General features: G+C 44.5%; 1 long non-coding RNA gene across 1 annotated transcript in view; it reads left to right on the forward strand.

Annotated features, from left to right (window-relative positions):
* LOC147749186 (uncharacterized) overlaps window positions 1–10989 on the forward strand; it is a 28337-nt gene extending 17348 nt beyond the window's left edge. The window contains exon 2 of the long non-coding RNA XR_015299746.1: window positions 10610–10989. This is a non-coding gene — a long non-coding RNA (uncharacterized LOC147749186). The remainder of the gene's footprint in view (window positions 1–10609) is intronic.
* The last annotated feature ends 6066 nt before the right edge of the window (window positions 10990–17055 follow it).

Genomic DNA, 17055 nt, shown 5'->3' on the forward strand with positions numbered 1-17055 from the left:
AATTTGCATATAGCCAAGTTATGAGCTGGGATGGTGCAGTGAGCTAAAAAACGGTGATGGATCAAGCCCTGATCTTTGGACTGGGTACGAGTGGTCTGCTTAATTCAGACACTCTGTTCATCACCACCCCCTTTTCTGAATCATTTTTGTCCACCATAAGCGTGGAAGGGTATACTCAGATGTGAGTCCCTAGCTCATTGCACCATCAGGATTCAAGCAAGCCAGGCCGAAGACGGCTGAAATGCCAGAAACCGGTCCCCGGTAGCTTGTTTCCTTCCCAGTATAAGAATTGGCTTGGTAGTTTGGTCTGCCATGTTCCCATGATGCACTGGGCCAGGGTCAGACTAATTTGCATATAGCCAAGTTCTGAGCTGGGATGGTGCAGTGAGCTTAAAAACGGTGATGGATCAAGCCCTGATCTTTGGACTGGGTAAGAGTGGCCTGCTTAATTCAGACACTCTGTTCATCACCACCCCCTTTTCTGAATCATTTTTGTACACCATAAGCGTGGAAGGGTATTCTCAGATGTGAGTCCCTAGCTCATTGCACCATCAGGATTCGAGCAAGCCGGGCCGAAGATGGCTGAAATGCCAGAAACCGGTCCCCGGTAAGCATGAGCGAATTTTGCGGATCTCGCGTTCGCGAATTTGCGGATTTTTGAACTCGCAATCCGCAAAATCCGCGAATTCTTGCGAATTTGCGGATTTTTTTTTTTTTTTGTGTTCGCAAGGATTTCTGCCAGTTCGCGAGGGTTTCGTACCAGTTCGCAATTGCGAACTTACATTTCGTCGCGCAACGGTCGCGAATTATGTTGTTTCTACGTCTGGTTCATCATCACAGGTTCCCAGCACCCTCTGTTTCACCACTGCAACCCTCTGTTACATCAATGCCACCCTCTGGTTCATCATTACTGTAGATTATGGGGGGGAAAAGCAAGCACACCATCCCTGCTTCAACTCAGATGAATTAATTTGGGGTTAGTTTATTAATGTGTCACTGTTTTAAAATTCCAGTCTGGCACCTGCTTCCTTATCTGTAATTTTGCTTTCTGTTGCAGTGCATTTTTTTTCCCCAGGACCTTCTTTGTGGCCTACTTGTAGCTATTGTATGAGCCTGCTGTGAGGGTCAGAGCAGGGTCATACAATTGTTGCAACTAGCAACTGAATTCTGGAGGGGCCCCAGTCAGGAAGCACTACCGGGAATTGTTACTAATGATGAGTTTGAACTCTTGCCCCTGCCGAGTGCTTTCACTTTTGAAAAACTCGTTTTTCTGCAATTTCGCGGGGTTCGCGGGGTGCGAACACGCGCAAGATCGGATTCGGAAGCCGCAAATTCGTGCGAATATGCAATTTGTTTTTTTTGCAGCGTGTTAGTTGGCAAGGTTTTGTGCGTTTTTGCGAGCCGCTCGTAGCGCAAGACGCGAAGTTACCCTCGCGGTCGTGCAAGGGCGCAGCCATCTTGTTTGCCTGACGTATTTCCGTTTCCGGGCGCGAAGTGTAATCTCGCAAAGTCCGCGGTTTGCCAGTACAGTCTCGCGCGTGTTCGCAAGGAAAATCTCGCGCGAACTTACCCGCGGGGTCGTGAACGGGCGCGGCCATCTTGTTTCTCATTCATTGCTATGGTTCTGGGCATGGTCTTTGTATCCTCTGTCAATCTCTGCCATCCTTTGCTTGTTTGAAGTTTTTTTTTATCTATTTTACTTATTATCTATCCCTCTATTTTTCTAGCCCTATATTTTTGTGTTTACTGCTACTTTTGGTTAATTTTAAACTACTTTTGTAAACTCTTTTCTTTTCTTCTCTTCCCTATTCTATTTTCTTTATTCCTTTCCGCCCAGACCATGGTGAAGGGAGCCGGGAAGCATCCCGAGAAGGGGAAGGGTCCCGCACCCCGTGTCCGGCTCCCGTGCGGGCGTTTGAGGGGGGAGCTAGTGATGCCACGGGAGATCTTTACCCCGGAGGAGGTGGGCCAGCTCATTTTTTATGTTCAGCGCCGCCTCCCCAGGACCATCATGGGAGGCGGCAAGATCAGTGCCGGGTACGGGGCCCGGGAGCGCCGGAAGCGGTGGGAGAAGGTGTGCCAGGCCATTTACCACCACTCTCGGGTCTGGCGCACCTACAACCAGGCCACCCACCGCTGGACGGATGTCCTGACCCGTGAGCGAGATCTGCTCGACCTCCTTGGCCTTGAGATCCCCGGGCTTGGTGAGTAGTAGTAGCTATGTCTTTACTACTATGTTTTCTCCTGCTGTGTTATTATATTGCAAATTTTTGTTTTTTTTACAAGAGCAATAATGCTGCTCATTACATTGTAGGTACATTTTATTTCAAAATCTTCTGTGCATTTCAGGTACACTGCTCTCCTTCTCAGTAGTGTTGCTACTATGCTTATTTGTTTTAGATTTTGTGTTCATTTCATTGGCCTGTGAAATTATGTATGAGTGTAGTTGAAAGAACTGCGCAATGCTACACACTAAGGTTCAGATTTTTGGTTGGAGGCCTAACAACAAAGCCTGCATTCAAAATGGCCACTTGCCTGCCAGCACATGGCCAGTGCCTGTAGCTGCACTCAAAATGGCCACCAGCCACATGGCATGTCCCTCCCCATGAACACCCCCAAAAATCGAAAAACACTGCAAAATCAGCACAATCCCATTCCATCCATGATGTTTAAATTCAAGACAGCCCACAGAAAGACTAGGCCCCATGCACCACTCACTACCCCTGGTCAAGGCCCCAACAACAGGTCAAAAATCGAAAAACACAAAATTTTACAAAAAAAAAAAATCGAAAAACACAGAAAAATCAGCACAATCCCAATTCATCTATGGCCTCCATGATGTTTAAATTCAAGACAACCCACAGAAATACTAGGCCCATGCAAGACTCACTACCCCTGGCATAAATAAAGGTTGAAAAGTAGGCAAAATGGTTGGAGGCCTAACAACAAAGCCTGCATTCAAAATGGCCACTTGCCTGCCAGCACATGGCAAGTGCCTGTAGCTGCACTCAAAATGGCCACCAGCCACATGGCATGTCCCTCCCCATGAACACCCCCAAAAATCGAAAAACACTGCAAAATCAGCACAATCCCATTCCATCCATGATGTTTAAATTCAAGACAGCCCACAGAAAGACTAGGCCCCATGCACCACTCACTACCCCTGGTCAAGGCCCCAACAACAGGTCAAAAATCGAAAAACACAAAATTTTACAAAAAAAAAAAATCGAAAAACACAGAAAAATCAGCACAATCCCAATTCATCTATGGCCTCCATGATGTTTAAATTCAAGACAACCCACAGAAATACTAGGCCCATGCAAGACTCACTACCCCTGGCATAAATAAAGGTTGAAAAGTAGGCAAAATGGTTGGAGGCCTAACAACAAAGCCTGCATTCAAAATGGCCACTTGCCTGCCAGCACATGGCAAGTGCCTGTAGCTGCACTCAAAATGGCCACCAGCCACATGGCATGTCCCTCCCCATGAACACCCCCAAAAATCGAAAAACACTGCAAAATCAGCACAATCCCATTCCATCCATGATGTTTAAATTCAAGACAGCCCACAGAAAGACTAGGCCCCATGCACCACTCACTACCCCTGGTCAAGGCCCCAACAACAGGTCAAAAATCGAAAAACACAAAATTTTACAAAAAAAAAAAATCGAAAAACACAGAAAAATCAGCACAATCCCATTCCATCCATGGCCTCCATGATGTTTAAATTCAAGACAACCCACAGAAATACTAGGCCCATGCAAGACTCACTACCCCTGGCATAAATAAAGGTTGAAAAGTAGGCAAAATGGTTGGAGGCCTAACAACAAAGCCTGCATTCAAAATGGCCACTTGCCTGCCAGCACATGGCAAGTGCCTGTAGCTGCACTCAAAATGGCCACCAGCCACATGGCATGTCCCTCCCCATGAACACCCCCAAAAATCGAAAAACACTGCAAAATCAGCACAATCCCATTCCATCCATGGCCTCCATGATGTTTAAATTCAAGACAACCCACAGAAATACTAGGCCCATGCAAGACTCACTACCCCTGGCATAAATAAAGGTTGAAAAGTAGGCAAAATGGTTGGAGGCCTAACAACAAAGCCTGCATTCAAAATGGCCACTTGCCTGCCAGCACATGGCCAGTGCCTGTAGCTGCACTCAAAATGGCCACCAGCCACATGGCATGTCCCTCCCCATGAACACCCCCAAAAATCGAAAAACACTGCAAAATCAGCACAATCCCATTCCATCCATGATGTTTAAATTCAAGACAGCCCACAGAAAGACTAGGCCCCATGCACCACTCACTACCCCTGGTCAAGGCCCCAACAACAGGTCAAAAATCGAAAAACACAAAATTTTACAAAAAAAAAAAATCGAAAAACACAGAAAAATCAGCACAATCCCAATTCATCTATGGCCTCCATGATGTTTAAATTCAAGACAACCCACAGAAAGAATCAGTCCACCCACCACTGAGTACCCCTGGGAAAAGGCCCCAAAACAGCCCAAAAATCGAAAATCCCAAAATTTTAGTTGCAGCAACTGTAATGCCCCAAACAAACTTACTTGTAAAATTTCTAATCCAACAGTGATCCAAAGAAAGTCAAAAAGGCCTCAAATCCAAAGATCCAGCAGCATCCACAAAAGGTAATCCTTCCAGGTCCACATCCGAATGAAAAGTGACCAGGAGATGGACAAAGCACTGGGAGGAGCCTGCTGAACAGGAACAGGAAGTTGAAGACTATGGGGCACTTCCTTCCTCCCACCCCCCTGCCCCCTCCCCAAAATGGACTCCTCGCTAAAAAAGTGCAGGCAAATGTCAAACTAAGGAGTTATTCACATAAAAATCATCATTTCTAGAAGGTTTATGCTGCTTGCTGGTGGATTTCTTGTGCAGAATTGCAAATTTATATTTTCGCTCGCCGCATCTCAAATCTCGCAAATTGCGAAGTACCGCGAGACGTGATCTCGCCGTACTCGCGTTGACAAACTATCGCTGGCAAGCCGCGATGACGTAATCGCGCTCGCCAATTCCCGCGGGATCACACAGCAAGATCCAAAATGGCGCAGCACTCGCAAACTATCGAAAAAAACAACTCGGCAAACGATGATAAACGCCGCGCGCCGCAAAAATTGTATCACCAACGCCGCGCGCCGCCAAAAAAATCCGCTGCGTGCGAATTTGCGGATTTTGCGGGAAATCCGCAAATCTCGCGGATTGCGGATTTCCCGAAAATCCGCAAAATCCGCGAGCGGAACGGATTTTCCGCCCACGCTTAGTCCCCGGTAGCTTGTTTCCTTCCCAGTATAAAAATTGGCTTGGTAGTTTGGTCTGCCCTGTTCCCATGATGCACTGGGCCAGGGTCAGACTAATTTGCATATAGCCAAGTTCTGAGCTGGGATGGTGCAGTGAGCTAAAAAACGGTGATGGATCAAGCCCTGATCTTTGGACTGGGTAAGAGTGGTCTGCTTAATTCAGACACTCTGTTCATCACCACCCCCTTTTCTGAATCATTTTTGTCCACCATAAGCGTGGAAGGGTATACTCAGATGTGAGTCCCTATCTCATTGCACCATCAGGATTCAAGCAAGCCGGGCCGAAGACGGCTGAAATGCCAGAAACCGGTCCCCGGTAGCTTGTTTCCTTCCCAGTATAAGAATTGGCTTGGTAGTTTGGTCTGCCCTGTTCCCATGATGCACTGGGCCAGGGTCAGACTAATTTGCATATAGCCAAGTTATGAGCTGGGATGGTGCAGTGAGCTAAAAAACGGTGATGGATCAAGCCCTGATCTTTGGACTGGGTACGAGTGGTCTGCTTAATTCAGACACTCTGTTCATCACCACCCCCTTTTCTGAATCATTTTTGTCCACCATAAGCGTGGAAGGGTATACTCAGATGTGAGTCCCTAGCTCATTGCACCATCAGGATTCAAGCAAGCCAGGCCGAAGACGGCTGAAATGCCAGAAACCGGTCCCCGGTAGCTTGTTTCCTTCCCAGTATAAGAATTGGCTTGGTAGTTTGGTCTGCCCTGTTCCCATGATGCACTGGGCCAGGGTCAGACTAATTTGCATATAGCCAAGTTCTGAGCTGGGATGGTGCAGTGAGCTTAAAAACGGTGATGGATCAAGCCCTGATCTTTGGACTGGGTAAGAGTGGCCTGCTTAATTCAGACACTCTGTTCATCACCACCCCCTTTTCTGAATCATTTTTGTCCACCATAAGCGTGGAAGGGTATACTCAGATGTGAGTCCCTAGCTCATTGCACCATCAGGATTCAAGCAAGCCGGGCCGAAGACGGCTGAAATGCCAGAAACCGGTCCCCGGTAGCTTGTTTCCTTCCCAGTATAAGAATTGGTTTGGTAGTTTGGTCTGCCCTGTTCCCATGATGCACTGGGCCAGGGTCAGACTAATTTGCATATAGCCAAGTTCTGAGCTGGGATGGTGCAGTGAGCTAAAAAAAAGGGTGATGGATCAAGCCCTGATCTTTGGACTGGGTAAGAGTGGTCTGCTTAATTCAGACACTCTGTTCATCACCACCCCCTTTTCTGAATCATTTTTGTACACCATAAGCGTGGAAGGGTATTCTCAGATGTGAGTCCCTAGCTCATTGTACCATCAGGATTCGAGCAAGCCGGGACGAAGACGGCTGAAATGCCAGAAACCGGTCCCCGGTAGCTTGTTTCCTTCCCAGTATAAGAATTGGCTTGGTAGTTTGGTCTGCCCTGTTCCCATGATGCACTGGGCCAGGGTCAGACTAATTTGCATATAGCCAAGTTCTGAGCTGGGATGGTGCAGTGAGCTAAAAAACGGTGATGGATCAAGCCCTGATCTTTGGACTGGGTAAGAGTGGTCTGCTTAATTCAGAGACTCTGTTCATCACCACCCCCTTTTCTGAATCATTTTTGTCCACCATAAGCGTGGAAGGGTATACTCAGATGTGAGTCCCTAGCTCATTGCACCATTAGGATTCAAGCAAGCCGGGCCGAAGACGGCTGAAATGCCAGAAACCGGTCCCCGGTAGCTTGTTTCCTTCCCAGTATAAGAATTGGCTTGGTAGTTTGGTCTACCCTGTTCCCATGATGCACTGGGCCAGGGTCAGACTAATTTGCATATAGCCAAGTTCTGAGCTGGGATGGTGCAGTGAGCTAAAAAACGGTGATGGATCAAGCCCTGATCTTTGGACTGGGTAAGAGTTGTCTGCTTAATTCAGACACTCTGTTCATCACCACCCCCTTTTCTGAATCATTTTTGTCCACCATAAGCGTGGAAGGGAATACTCAGATGTGAGTCCCTAGCTCATTGCACCATCAGGATTCAAGCAAGCCGGGCCGAAGACGGCTGAAATGCCAGAAACCGGTCCCCGGTAGCTTGTTTCCTTCCCAGTATAAGAATTGGCTTGGTAGTTTGGTCTGCCCTGTTCCCATGATGCACTGGGCCAGGGTCAGACTAATTTGCATATAGCCAAGTTCTGAGCTGGGATGGTGCAGTGAGCTAGAAAACGGTGATGGATCAAGCCCTGATCTTTGGACTGGGTAAGAGTGGTCTGCTTAATTCAGACACTCTGTTCATCACCACCCCCTTTTCTGAATCATTTTGGTCCAACAGTGAGGCAGGGTCCGATTCCACAAGGAGCATCTCAGATAGGCGTGTATCCAATTTGTTCAATAAGACAACCACATGTGAATGAAACGCCCAAATCTCTGCCAATATTGACCTCAGTGATGGCTCAAGCACCGTTCGATCCATAGTCTCACGCCCGACACCAGTCACAATCACCTCCCCCGGTGAATCTGGCATCCCCGAGGGGGACAAACAGGATCACGAACGGGCAGATGCGGAGGGTGACCAGTCCTTGTCTGCGCCCGCGGTCAACCCGGTTAACGCCACAGGCCAGGGACCCCGACCCACCGAACTCCGGCAGGGACCAATACCGGGTCTGCGGGACAGGGACCCCCACCCACAGTCAATAGCAAGCGAAGTCACTACTCCATCAATGCTGAGCAATAGAAACGATTGCCGATGAAATTCGGGCATAAAAGAACCCTCCACTCCGATTGACCGGACCCTGCCTGGGTCTCCCGGCCGATGTTTTTGCACTGCAGCCCGGTTGTGAAAGTACTCGAGGCCCCGGCTTCCCCGCTGGAGTAGGCCACAATCTTCAACTCGAAGCAACTTCGTCAAAGCAGCCGATAACATTTTCCGGATTTCACCATCGGAGTGCGGAACAGTTCATTCACACAGAGGCTTGGCGTAAAATCAGGATAATGTACAGGATCTTGTGGCGGGATACGGAGGTCGGCGGAGCCGGGAGCCTTAGCAGCCATCTTGTTTGCCAGCGTAGCTCCTCCTCCACAACACATTTTCTCGATTTATATGGGGCCATACAAAATCACACAGAGGTTACCGATATATATCGCTCCCGCAAGAAAGAGATGGACTCGCTGTCCCTAACCCCAAGGTCTACTGGTGGGCCACACTCCTGAAATATATCAAGATCTTATTGACCCCAAATCTGAATCCTACGCAAGAAGGAGAAGTTCCGACCCCACAAGAACTCATCCTTGGTATAGAAACGGGTGAACATCTATGGCGACTTACCTTTGACTGTCACTACAAAAAGGTCCATTTCAAAACATTAACCAGTGTATATATAACGCATGGAGAGATATACGCAAGCTTCTCGGGGTCGGTTGAAACTTTTATTGTACGAGCCTTCATCAGAACTATAATCTACCTGATATCTTCTTTGATAACTATATGAAAAGATGGGTGAATATGAGGATCACACGATGTGGATGTTTCTATACATCAACAGACTTCAAATCATTCGAAGAATTAAAGAATGAGTTCGGCTTAAAACTGAGATTTCTTTAAATTCCTTCTAATAAGAGATTTTTTAATAAAGAAAGGTGGTGGAAGCGCGGAGTTCCACAGGATTCAAATAACAGAAATCCTCAATAGAAACATCACCGCAAAAATAGGAGAAATATATCTCAACCTAGTCTCCTTGTTACCAGATGACATGTATAAACATATAAATAAATGGCAAAATAAGCTAGATATGAATGAGGAGTCAGTTCAGAAGGCATTCCAACTCTATCAATCACTCTTAATGTCACCCAAACTACAAGTCCAATACTATAAAACCTTCTTCCAATTATATCACACACCCTACAAGATAGCCAAATGGAGCACAAGTAAAGGTACCCAATGCCCTAGATGCTCGACACCAGCGCCCGATATAGTCCACTTATTTGCCACATGTGATAAAGACAGACCCCTTACATGCGAAATATCAGCATTCTTATCCGAAATCTTGAACACAAACATAGAAATCACAGTAGCCAAAATTATGCTAGGAAGGGACGGGGATATCAGGCCAAAAATAATGCAGGGGTTCATATATGTCTCCCTGGCTGTCTATAGAATATGCTTAGCATCCAGTTGGTTAGATCTAAATCCCCTGACTTTTTCACAGTGGCGGGCAAGACTCTTAGCCACATACACTCTAGAGATTGCGATATATCGGAGGAAGGGAGTTCAAAGGAAAAAAAAGGGTCTAGAAATATGGGATCACCTAACACAGTGGATACGACATCAAGAACTATAAAACAGAATATTATACTTATTATATAAAGTTAATGCCATTATAATCTAATGTTTTTTTTTATGTCAATGACTCCCAAATATGTCTGAATTTGATGTTTCTCTGTTCTCTTGATTTGAGTTATTCATCATCATTCTTTTCTTTTTTCTCCTTCTTCATTTTCTTTCACTTTTTTTCTGTTCTTACTTTCTGTAAATCTGTGACAAGTAAACAGATGACCGGATCGGGGGGTGGGGGGGGGGGGGGGGGGGTGGCTCATGGGTGGGAGGTACATGTTGCAAAAAATATTAAAATAAAGAAAAGTTAAAAAAAAAAGTCTTTGTGCTGTTCTTTTGTGGAATCTCTTTGTAGAAGCCTGTTTAGGTCATTAGGCTACATATGTACCAGGACTCAGATGTATGTTTTCTTGTTCCATGTAGGAAGGTTTCAAGAAACTGGCTACCGAATTTGCTTTAAAAAAATACTACAAAGACAGCCTTTAAGTGGACCCTGTCCACTTTAATCATAAACATACTACTATACATCAAATATGCCTACAGCATGGAAACATTACAATATCAGGCATCTTAATGTCATTCTTTCTTTTGTTTCACATAGAAGACCAGGGCATATTTCCCTTTCAAGTAGGACATTGCATATTTTTTAAGTGTACTGGCGGACAGTTTCCACAGTATATGGTAATGATGTTTTTAATGAACATCGCATGACGCAAGGGCACATATATAGGGATATTTTAACCATTTGTGTGGGTCTTCTCTTGGCACTTTTCGTATTTGTCGCATGCAATCACACCTCTGTGATTTTCACATTCAATTCTGCATGCCCCTTTACCACTGCACCATGGGGCTATTTATTTAAGTGATATGCTCTTCCTTTTGCTTTTCTCTGAGGTGATGGTCTACCAAATACAAAGCAATAATTATATGTGTAGATATTTCATGTACAATGTGATTTCAGGAAGGACAGCATACTTATGTTCTTTGTATTTACAGATATTGCCTGAATCTGCTGTGACTTTTCCTGACGAAGGCATTTTCATGCCGAAACGCTTGTAGGAAATTATCTGGAGCTACAGCCACTCAGTGAAACAGATATGAATTTAGGAACTAAAAGCCTGCATCTCAGGCTCACCGAGTAAAAGTGTTGAAATCAATATCATAATGGCAATGTTCAACTTCTGGCTATGTACATAATGTTTTGAATCACAACCATTTCAGGTGTTTATAGTGCCAGTGATGTATGCATTATGACTGCTTCGTATGAATGATGACATGGATGTGGTGTGCTTGTGGTCTGTTTTAAGATTGCATTTTTTGAATATATATTAAATATAACATTTTCAATAAAGAACTATTTTTGTATTTTTCAAATATTTTTTTTGCCTGTGTCTCTCCATATAATAGAAATGTTATAATTAAGTGTTGTTTTTATCCTGAGTTGCCCTAGGAATTTACACTGTGTATTATTTCCCTGCCTAGAGGAACTCCCTATTAGTAGAAGGGGGCTCTTTTCATTAACGCTTGGCTGTCCGAAACCAACATCATAATCCCGAGGGCGGAAACGCCATCCTTAAGAGATTATGAGGGCTTTCCAACAGGCTCCTTGAGTCAGATTCCCCAGCCAGTTTAAACTCTGACTGCCGTCATCATAATACAGCGGTCTTACTTTAAACCTACAGGCTTTTCGACTAACATCGTAATCAGGCCCTTAGTGATGTACGAATGATAAATATTTTCTGAAACCCAATTTTGAGACATTTCTCGTTTGTACGCTGTGTTTTATCAGTGAAACTGCATGTTATTACGAATATTTTGGCCATTTCAATGGAAAATGTTTTTCGGTTAAAGTGATAGATTTGCGACAGTAAACTTCAGCACCGGCTACATACCACACCCTTACCACTCTCCTGCTGAATGTGCATGATGCATTGCTATACTTATTCTTGTGTGTGACACTTACATTTTTCACAATTCCTATGAATTCAATGATGTAACATTGATGGCAGCAACCCTACTCTGAAAATTGTTCCAGCACCACTGCCCCCTCACTACTTTTTCAAAACAATGTCTGAACTAAGACACAAAGTGAAATTCTTCACCACCTGTTTTGTTATAACAATGTCTAGGTGTCCTTCATGGCCTTGTTTCACAATTCTTTCAATGGTTTAAGACTAGAGTGTCTTTAAAAATAAAGTGACAAAATAAAATATAAAGGCACAATTTGGGATTTGCAGTCATAAAGGTGTTAGTACATAAAGTGTACAGTGGCTGCATAGATGGGGAATTTTAAAGTGATTTTTCACAGTAGCTGAGATTCAAAGTACTTCCAAGACCATAGTGACTTTTATTGAATAAGTATTGTCACAACAATATCCGTGCAGTAGTTGCATTGAAGGACAATGTTTGATTCCTGAAAGGAATTCTAACCAGGCGAGTGTCAAGTATTTCTACCTAAGTCAGTACATCAATTTAATTGTATGTGCTAGCGTACAGCAGCCTGTTTAAAGAAAAGCGTTTTAAGAAACATGAGACCTGCCCTGGTTTTTCAACCTATGGATTTCTATTCTAGAGGCGAAGTGCCTGATTGGTGTCTCTTGGCACTTTGGTGTGTCTGCATGTTGGTTCCCATCTGCATTGAAGCAGAGAACCACACGGATCGTTTCTTGCATAATTTCTGCATGTGTAGGATTGCCAGCGTTTCGCAGTTGGTGCACTCTTTTGGTGATCCTGGAGTCTACACACGACGCTGCTTTCTGCTTAATTCAGAGACTCTGTCCCTCACCACCCCTTGTTGTAAATATTTTTGTCCACCGTAAGCGTGGAAGGGTATTCTCAGATGTGAGACCCTTGCTCATTGCACCATCAGGATTCAAGCAAACCGGGCCGAAGACGGCTGTAATGCCAGAAACCGGTCCCCGGGAGCTTGTTTCCTTCCCAGTGTAAGAATTGGCTTTTGTAGTTTGGTTTGCCCTGTTCCCATCATGCACTGGGACAGGAACAGACTAATTTGCATACAGCCAGGTTCTGAAACTGGGATGGTGCAGTGAGCTAAAAAACGGTGTTGGATCTAGCCCTGATCCCTTGACTGGGTGAGAGCGTTCTGCTTAATTCAGAGACTCTGTCCCTCACCACCCCTTGTTGTAAATATTTTGTCCACCCTAAGCGTGGAAGGGTATTCTCAGATGTGAGACCCTTGCTCATTGCACCATCAGGATTCAAGAAAACCGGGCCGAAGACGGCTGTAATGCCAGAAACCGGTCCCCGGGAGCTTGTTTCCTTCCCAGTGTAAGAATTGGCTTTTGTAGTTTGGTTTGCCCTGTTCCCATCATGCACTGGGACAGGAACAGACTAATTTGCATACAGCCAGGTTCTGAAACTGGGATGGTGCAGTGAGCTAAAAAAACGGTGTTGGATCTAGCCCTGATCTCTTGACTGGGTGAGAGCTTTCTGCTTAATTCAGAGACTCTGTCCCTCACCACCCCTTGTTGTAAATATAGCACTACTTTTGGCATTTTATAGCCGAAGTGGTGTTTGAGTACTGAATCTGTCATTAGTTTATTTCATTTTTATTTTCTATTGGTTATGCAGCACATTACTGAGGAAATTGCTCTATTGTACGATTACAGCGCTTTTGAGGTGAGCTTTCCTGCACCGTTCAACCTTTTTTTTTATAACCGCTGTTTGGTACATTCAAAATCTGAGGCGCGCGCTACATTCAGCTCATGGAATCTTACCTGAATTGTAGAGACTCATGTGGCATTCCAAGCTCGTCCTTTTGAGAAGCTGTGACGAAGTTTCAGATGATGGACGCTTCCGCTTGTGATAGGACGTTTAACTGCAAAGGCGTGCTGGGAGCCACCCGGCGCTACGAAAAAAACGTGCCGCCATCTTGAGGTTTCTGGGTGTCTGAGTGGGATGAATGTTGCAGTTAGAGATGGGCTGAGCAGCTAGGCAGGCTGCTCCTAGTGGGGCTGGTGCCACACTAGGCTGGCTGGAGTCAAGACAGATGTAACCTACAATTGAAGACTGAATAAAGAAGACCTAAATATACATTCTGGCTCCTGGTGTCTTTCTACTTAGGACACAACACACCACCTTAACTTTGACCAACCGGCAAGAAGGCTATTTTTTGCCTCCCTTTTACTTGCAGATACTCCCCACATCTACCAAAGCAGAAGTGGAGGACGCTCCTTCTCTGGTATTGCAGCAGAGACTGCCTAATGCAGCACACATAGAAGTTGCAAAACTGTATTTTAAAAAAATGATTGTTTTTGTGCAGGAGGGAGGATCTTCCTGACCATAAACTATCATTGGCCTTTTGCTGTTTTCATGTGTGCTGTACAACGCAGCACACATGAAAACAGCAAAATCGAGGAGAAACTAAACTCATTGCTGCAGGGTAAGACCAGGTTTTCCCTGGCCTTCATTCTGGCAATGCCTCCTATTTACGTCTCCCTTGTAAATAGGGGCCAGCCTCAGAATCAATGGGTGTTGCAGTGGAATGCCCACAGCAACACCCATTGCCCCCCCCGCTTCACGCTAAGCGTAGCATGAAATGGGGCCTTATTTACAAGGCAGCGTTAAGCCACGCTAAGTGGCTTGACGCTGCCTTGTAAATAAGTGGAAGCCCCTATGGCCACAGGAACATCGTAAAAGATTACATCCCTGTGGCAAAAGGGGCTCGAAATTATATACCCCATTATATGCTTTTGGGCACAGGGGGATTAAGGGATTTGCCCAGATTCACAGGACGTTTGAGCCTCCCAATAGACTCGAACATGGTTTCCCAGTTTAAAAGTCGGCCGCCCTAGCCCTCAAGCCACACCCTAGTATCTATTACGAGGTCCAGTCTTTTAGCAATCTCATGCTGGCAAGGTGGCATTACAAACATCATATTACAGCGAGTTCATATGGAGACCCAGGGCAACAGCCTTTAGCGGATCATTAGGACTGTTTGTGAACAGACCATAGGTGTGTATACAGTCCTCTGTAAAAAAACGTAGCACTATCATATTGTTCTACAAATTGCACACAATCAAATCTCCTTAGGCCTTAAAAATTGGTTCCCCAAGAGGCAGTTAGTATTGCCCTTTAGTGAGGCACTATACGCTATAACATGAGTTTTCATATATCAAGTAAAGACAAAGTAACAAGGTGCATCATTAGGATAGAAATCCTTCCCGAGAGTGATGAATTAATAAGCCTGCCATAAAAAGTACCAAACCCTCATCTTGCTCATCTGTTCTCATCCCTCCCACTTTTATAAAAAAACAAGAACATTCTCTATAACAAAGGACATTTTGAGACACACAGCCATTGTCTCTGACTTGTGCCAGAGAAGCCATGTGATCCTCAGTTGCATCTCTTCCTTCTTAGAATGAGTCAGGAGTCAAAAAAATAATTTGGGGTAAAAATCGAACGTTCTCCTGCGAGTTAGGGGCTTAGATACTCTCACTTTTTTTAACTTTGTTATTTGCTTCCTCAAGAAAAATGTATGTGACTGTTACCCTGCTCAAGGACACTACAATATAATTGAAACAGTGAGATTCTTTTTATCCATTGAAACATCCCAAATAACGAAGACGGTTAAGAATAGTTGAAGAAGATTCATAAATTTGATCAGCATGGATTTGTTTTTTATGGTGATTTGTGTAAATGTAGTTTCCTAGATTCTTCATGGCTTTTTAATGGCTGGCATAAGCGGTTCCGTAAACAAGGGACAAATTAGTAGGCTTGAGTGACAAAAAACTCCACAGCACTCCGCGGAGGTCCACAAGCAGCAGAGTGAGATAAGTCACACTGCTGACTTTTAACACCAGAAGTAAAACAGGGTGAACAGCACCACAAGCAACGCAAGAGCAAGCTTCTTTCTGCCGATTGAGCAGATGTTTAACTTGATTAGCAGCTTCCTCAATGCAAGTGGCCAGTTTCTCAATGTGAGCGGTAACGATCTGCTGTGACAGCCCATGTTGAGGATTCTCGCAGGGAGATAGTCTAGCCTTGGTGAGCCGGGAGAGAGGAAATACTCCTTTCCATGCCACTATGCGGAGTTTTTCGGATCTCTGTGCTCTGTATGTAAAGCGCAGAGTGAGAAAAACTCGGTAAGTGCAGCAGAGGTTACTGCCCAGCTAATAAATAGAATTCTTTTAATCATGTTGCTTCTCTTGCACATGTCTGAACCAAGCAAATTCATAGACAAAGACCAGTGTGTCCCTGTGTTTCAAACTTGTGAATGTGATTTAAGAAACATGTTCCATCCAAATCTTAAATTCTGCATATAAATACCTTGCTGAGAGTGATTTTTCAAGAGTGATGCATTGTGTTGCAATATGCCCCACACCAACTTAGTTTTGAAACTCTATCTTGAAGGATTATGCCAGTCATGTAGCCAAGAATATATGAGAGCTCTCATTAAAGGCAAGAGTATTTATTTTCTTCTTTTTTCTTTATTTAGTGCCAAGGCCCCTTAAAATGCATAACAAACAGCACATTTACAATGTTTACATTCAGTAAAGTCTGGGAAAGAACATTCACATTACACATATTTTAAAGAGTCAGATTTACTTTACAAATAGTAAGCAATTTCAAATTCATCATAGCTGTACAATAACTATTTAACAACTGCCTAATATTGCTCAAGTTGTGATGAACCAACATGTCATGGCTGATATTGGGGAATGATTTGATGTAGGAGCCCCAGACTAGAGAAAGCAGTACTTCCTTGGAGTCATTGGAGGTCAAAGGAGGTTATCCTAAGCCGTACTCCTGAGTTGCTGTCGTCATTCTTCACCAAATCACAAAAGTCGAACCTTCATGTTTCTCTATGGCCGGTGAAGCTTTACTATGAAATGATGTCTAATGGTTCTCTGCATGTCATCTGGTGGGATATGGCTTTTCAGCACTGAATGTTTCTCAGAAAGGAAATGGTGAGGGATCCTCCATAAATTTTGCTAGTGATATCAGTCAGTGGTCAGAATCAAAAGCCAGAGAGATTGCATTTAGGCTGGAACCTGAAAGTTGAAAGGTACAAGGTCAGATTGGTCAAGTAGGCAATTGCCCATCCTCAGTCTAGCAAGCAACATGGAGGCACCATGAGCTCATAAAGTATCTTTTGCCTTGTTTTAAATGTTGGCTTGCAAAGAATGTGAATAACTTTAACCAAGGTAAAGGGGGATTTATCTGGGAAGAGACTGTGCCTCTTTAAATACAACAAGAGGTAAGACAGTTCATAAAAATGTGCTGCCATACAATATTGTACTCCAGTAGCTGCCACGTATCTTCTCCAGTGTCACAACCTCTTCCACACAGGAGCTACTCCACAGAATTCTAGCACTCTTGGAAGTCTCAGTCAGTAGGTATTTTGTAATCATACAGATTTATATGACCGCAAACTGATAAACACCAGTCTAACACTCTAGGGGGCACATAATGTCACTTAC

The sequence above is a fragment of the Lissotriton vulgaris genome, chromosome 1_1, assembly GCF_964263255.1.
Source record: "Lissotriton vulgaris chromosome 1_1, aLisVul1.2, whole genome shotgun sequence".
NCBI lineage: Eukaryota > Metazoa > Chordata > Amphibia > Caudata > Salamandridae > Lissotriton > Lissotriton vulgaris.